Genomic DNA, 6798 nt, shown 5'->3' on the forward strand with positions numbered 1-6798 from the left:
TACCGGTTACTAGTCCAACGCTCTAACCACTAGGCTACCTGGCCGCCCCAATTGCTTATGCCTACTGTAGATTAAAATGTTCAGGCACCAACCTCATGCTGTCGGGTGAGCCACATTAATCTTTTTTTTAAAAACAAAAAATCACCCCATATAATAATTATTGTAATGATTACAACTTTCCTTGTAAATGTACAACATTTTTTGATAAATACAGTAATTTTGATTACAAAAAAAGTATTTTACATTATTTTACCGTAAATTGCATGGGATTGGTGCAAACAGGTTGACTGCTCAGTAATGTCTTTTCATATTACAGCAAATTAAACACATATATATATATGGAGCCTGGTTGTCAACGGGGATGATTGTGACACCGTTGACCTTGTTCCCGCCCACTGACCAATCATCTGACATGTTTTCCATGATGTTTATATTACAGCCAATTAAACACATATATATATGGAGCCTGGTTGTCAACGGGGATGATTGTGACACCGGGATGATGACCAATCATCTGACATGTCAGTTAGGGCGAGGTTGAAGCTGTCCATGATGTTTATATTACAGCCAATTAAACACATATATATATGGAGCCTGGTTGTCAACGGGGATGATTGTGACACCGTTGACCTTGTTCCCGCCCACTGACCAATCATCTGACATGTCAGTTAGGGCGAGGTTGAAGCTGTCCATGATGTTTATATTACAGCCAATTAAACACATATATATATGGAGCCTGGTTGTCAACGGGGATGATTGTGATACCGTTGACCTTGTTCCCGCCCACTGACCAATCATCTGACATGTCAGTTAGGGCGAGGTTGAAGCTGTCCATGATGCTTATATTACAGCCAATTAAACACATATATATATATATGGGTATATAGAGTGGTGATGATTCCATAGAGACTTTTTTAAATTTATTTTTATTTGACCTTTATTTAACTAGGCAAGTCAGTTAAGAACAAATTCTTATTTACAATGATGGCCTAGGAACAGTGGGTTAACTGCCTTGTTCAGGGGCAGAACGACAGATTTGTACCTTGTCAGCTCAGGTGTTTGAACTTGCAACCTTCCGGTCACTAGGCTACCCTGCCGCCTTTGTCTCCAAGAAGTTATTTAGTCATTCATTGTAGCCATTGGCATCCTGTAGAGAGTTTCTATTTTCATTGAGTTTTCTCTTGTCAATCTCTTGTCAATCAATAAAGTTTTATTTAATCAACAACTAAGAAGGTTAAAGGGTACAGGAATGTACATACACTATATTTACAAAAGTATGTGGACACCCCTTGAAATGAGTGGATTCCGCTATTTCAGCCACACCCAGTTGCTGACAGGTGTATACAATCGAGCACACAGCCATGTAATCTCCATAGACAAAATATTGGCAGTAGAAGATCTCAGTGACTCTCAATGTGAAACTGTCATAGGATGCCACCTTTCCAACAAGTCAATTAGATCAAATTTCTTCCCTGCTAGAGCTGCCCCCGGTAAACTGTAAGTGCTGTTATTGTGAAGTGGAAACGTCTAGGAGCAACAACGTCACAGCCGCAAAGTGGTAGGCCACACAAGCTGGGGATGTTTTTCATGGTTCGGGTTTGGCCCCTTAATTCCAGTGAAGGGAATCTTATCACTACAGCATACAATGACATTCTAGACGACTCTGTGCTTCCAACTTTGTGGCAACAGTTTGGGGAAGGCCCTTTCCTGTTTCAGCAGGACAATGCCCCCTGTGCACAAAGCGAGGTCCAAACAGAAATGGTTTGTCGAGATCGGTGTTGAAGAACTTGACTGGCCTGCACAGAGCCCTGACCCCAATCCCCATCGGACACCTTCGGGATGAATTGGAACGCCGACTGCGAGCCAGGCCTAATCACCCAACATCAATGCCTGACCTCACTAATTGTGGCTCTTGTGGTTGAATAGAAGCAAGTCCCCGCAGCAATGTTCCAACATCTAGTGGAAAGCCTTCCCAGAGGAGTGGAGGCTGTTATAGCAGCAAAAGGGGGGACCAACTCCATATTAATGCCAATGATTTTGGAACGAGATGTTCGATGAGCAGGTGTCCACATACTTTTGGTCATGTAGTGTATCTGGCTGTGTTGTCAAAATCACTACATGTCCCATTGAGTCAAATGACTAGAAACGTCCAGCAACGCCTGTGGATCTCAAAACTGAACTTGAATCCTTAATACTTAGGCTCCTTCCTGTGTGGTGCAGCGGTCTAAGGCACTGCATCTCAGTGCTAGAGGTGTCACTACAGACCCTGGTTCGAATCCAGGCTGTATCACAGCGGTCTAAGGCACTGCATCTCAGTACTAGAGGCGTCACTACAGACCCTGGTTCAAATCCAGGCTGTAACACAGCGGTCTAAGGCACTGCATCTCAGTGTTAGAGGAGTCACTACAGACACCCTGGTTCGAATCCAGGCTGTATCACAGTGGTCTAAGGCACTGCATCTCAGTGCTAGAGGTGTCACTACAGATCCTGGATCTGATTCCAGGCTGTATCACAGTGGTCTAAGGCACTGCATCTCAGTACTAGAGGTGTCACTACAGACCCTGGTTCAAATCCAGGCTGTAACACAGCGGTCTAAGGCACTGCATCTCAGTGTTAGAGGAGTCACTACAGACACCCTGGTTCAAATCCAGGCTGTATCACAGCGGTCTAAGGTTCTGCATCTCAGTGTTAGAGGAGTCATTACAGACACCCTGGTTCAATCCTCTGTTGTTTCACAACAGGCTGTGATTGGGAGTCCCGTAGGGGCGGTACACAATTGGCCCAGTGTCATCTTGGTTCGGCCATCATAGTAAATAAGAATTTGTTCTTGTTTAATTAACTGGCTTGCCTAGTTGAATAAAAACATAAATAAAATAATTTGCCACTTTTGTCTTATGACATGAGTGACAGATAGCTCGAACCAGTCATGACTATTCAATAAAACAATAAAACAACACATTTTCAAGTGAATTTCTTAGTTAAATGATTGTATAACTAGCAAATGGGTTTGGAAGTTGAGGGTAGAGTATTTATGGAGTTAGGCAATGAGGACGAAAACGAGCATAGTTCAGCTAGCCAACTACTTTTGCCAAGGAAAACCGGGGACAGGATATAGCTCGGCGCACATGCGAACTATGCTAATTCAGGACAGATTGTAGTTTTTATGCCTGGATATCGGGAGCTGTCGGCAAACGGTTTGATTAAAGAAATTCAGAGACTGAAACGAATACATCATATTTAAGGAGAACAAATCGATATAAATGCAAGAAATCAGCTGTGACTTTCAATATTAAAACAAAGCTTAAAACGATGTTTGAGTGAACCTGAATCCAGAAGATAACACCCGGTACTCTTACCGCTCTATGTATATGGTATACAGGTAACTGCAAAAATGAAGGAAACACCAACATAAAGAGTCTTAATTAGGGGGTTGGGCCACCACGAATCACCAGAACAGCTTCAATACGCATTCTCATATATTCTACAAATGTCTGAAATGATTGGTTTAGCCTAGTCAGTGTATTAGTCAGTGTACTTCTGTACCTAATTTGAACCTACAATAGACTTGTTTCTATGCAAAAGAGGGATGAGGAAGGACCAGAAATATTGGTAAACTGTTTGATACTGGGATGATAGAAACACACATTCATTGCGTGCTTAGCGCTTCTCCGTGAACGGGTTGGATGTAGGTACCTTGAGTCACGACCCACTCTGCACAGACGTCAATTAAACGTATATTCCACGTTGGTTCAATTTAATTTAATTGAAATGAGTGGAAACAACATTGATTCAACCAGTGTGACAGGTCTCCTGACTACTTTTCCACACTACGCTCTGGACACGATCCATCAGAGTCCCGATAAATATGGTTCGAGAGGATCTTTCTCGAAATGGATGCGCTTAAAATTGGAAGTATTGTTAAGTTCCACAGCAGTTGCTGTAAACTGTGAAAATGTCAAACTTCTAGACTGACTGTCGCCAGTCGGGCTTGCGTCATTAACGGACCAGGCACGGCACTCAGACAATACGGGTTGTATACATCCGCAATGAACAGCAGTCCGAGGGGGCTCTAGGATACTGAAGCAAATGGATAACTAGTATCACATGTTCATAGAACTGCATCAGCTTGATGTTGAGAATAAATAAAGAGAGAGCTTCTATGGCGTTTTTTGTAGGACATTATTGTTTATAACCTATTATAAACAAATCACAGGTGGGTTTTGTTTCATTGTTTTCTTTATATATTAGGACTCAATAACCTAACATTATGTCGTCACAGTCAGACTTCTTGGGCTGAGGCTAGTATAACATTTCGTTGGGTTTTGTTTCATTGTTTTCTTTATATATTAGGACTCAATAACCTAACATTATGTCGTCACAGTCAGACTTCTTGGGCTGAGGCTAGTATAACATTTCGTTCTGGGTGTAGCTCAATAAACAACATCATTGTAACAACCAAATATGATATACTATAGGCTGTTATTATTAGAGGCGGCAGGTAGTCTAGTGGTTAAAGCGTTGGACTAATAACTGAAAGGTTGCAAGATCAAATCCCCCGAGCTGACAAGGTAAAGATCTTTCGCTCTGCCCCCTGAACAAGGCAGTTAACCCACTGTTCCTAGGCCGTCATTGAAAATACGAATTTGTTCTTATTAACTGATTTGCCGAGTTAAATAATGACGCCCAGAAAGAGCAGAACATGTGTCCTACTAAAGGGAGGGTGATAGGAGAATAACACCTGTACACATGAGGGATATCAATTATATACTGTATATACACTGAATAGGTATGAGAGGCCTTAACAAAGGCTTCCAAACTTGCAGTGACCACAGGGCAAAACACAACAAGAACATGGTAAATGTGCTACCTCTCCAATCTGACCATACCATCATCTTTGGGGCACTAATACCACCTATAAATTGCATTGATACCCGAACTCTTATTCACAGGTCCTAAAATAAAATGGTTGCCTTTTACAAGGCACGCCTTAAAATATGACAATGAGCCAGAAAGAAACAATACCAATACCATTAGTGGTCAAAAGGTTTTTGGTGCTCCAGAGATATGGTATGGTACTGTTGCTTTGGGCTAAAATCTTTTTTTTTTATATATATATATATATATACAATAAAACTAACAGCAATCTAACATATTCATTATTTACAGTAAATTGCTGCATTTCGCAATGCACTCTGGGAGATTTTAGATGTAACTGGTGAATGATTACCGTCAGTTCCAATGAAACCTTGGTTTAACAGTATATTACTGTAAAGAAGAGCGTAATTCGACCCCACGGAATGCAGTAATTACGGTAAAAGTGGCTGCTCCACTGGATGTCATAAGGTGAACGCACCAATTTGTAAGTCGCTCTGGATAAGAGCGTCTGCTAAATGACTTAAATGTAAATGTAAATCTGGAGCGACAAAAACCTTTTGACCACTAGTGGGTGCACGGTGTTGTTGTTTCTGATTTATTACAATATTTTAAGGCACGCCTTGAAAAATACAACAATTTTGTTGCACCCGTGAGTGAGAGTTGTGTATCAATTCAACTTACAGGTGGTAGTAGTGACCGAACAATTAAATGTGTATAAGAGACAGATTGAAGTGTCAGTAAGCCGTTTCTATGGCCTTTGTCTGTTTTTCCCTGTAGTCACAGCAATACATCTGGTTAATATACAGAATATTTGATAAATAAATACAAATTATATATATACAGTACCAGTCAAAAGTTTGGACACCTACCAATTCAAGGGTTTTTCTTTATTTTTACTATTTTCTACATTGTAGAATAATATTGAAGACATCAAAAACTATGTAATAACACATATGGAATCATGTAGTAACCAAAATAGTGTAAAACAAATCAAAATATTTGATATATTTCATATTCTCAAAGTAACCATCTTTTGCCTTGACGACAGCTTTGCACACTCTTGGCATTCTCTCAACCAGCTTCACCTGGAATGCTTTTTCAACAGTCTTGAAGGAGTTTCCACATATGCTGAGCACTTGTTGAATGCTTTTCCTTCAGTCTGTGGTCCAACTCATCCCAAGTCATCTCAATTGGGTTGAGGTCAGGTGATTGTGGAGGTCAGGTCATCTGATGGAGCACTCCATCACTCTCCTTCTTGGTCAAATAGCCCTTACACAGCTTGGAGGTGTGTTGGATCATTGTCCTGTTGAAAAACAGATGATAGTCCCAATAAGCGCAAACCAGATGGGATGGCGTATCGCTGCAGAATGCTGTGGTAGTCATGCTGGTTAAGTGTGCCTTGAATTATAAATAAATCACTGACAGTGTCACCCACAAGGCACCCCCACACCATCACACCTCCTTCTCCATCCTTCACGGTGGGAAACACACATGCGGAGATCATCTGTTCACCTACTCCGTGTCTCACAAAGACACGGCTGTTGGAACCAAAAATCTCAAATTTGGACTCATCAGACCAAAGGACAGATTGCTACCGGTCTAATGTCCATTGCTCATGTTTCTTGGCCCAAGCAAGTCTCTTCTTATTATTGGTGTCCTTTTGTAGTGGTTTCTTTGCAGTAATTCAACCATTTTTTCGTATTGACTGACCTTCATGTCTTAAAGTAATGATAGACTGTCGTTTGTCTTTGCTTATTTGAACTGTTCTTGCCATAATATGGACTTGGTCTTTTACTAAATCTTCTGCATTCCACCCCTACCTTGAAGTGTACAACTGATTGGCTCAAACGCATTGAGAAGGAAAGAAATTCCATAAATTAACTTTTAACAAGGCACACCTGTTAATTTAAATGCATTTCAGGT

This window comes from Oncorhynchus nerka, linkage group LG19, assembly GCF_034236695.1.
Source record: "Oncorhynchus nerka isolate Pitt River linkage group LG19, Oner_Uvic_2.0, whole genome shotgun sequence".
In the NCBI taxonomy this organism is placed as follows: Eukaryota; Metazoa; Chordata; class Actinopteri; order Salmoniformes; family Salmonidae; genus Oncorhynchus; species Oncorhynchus nerka.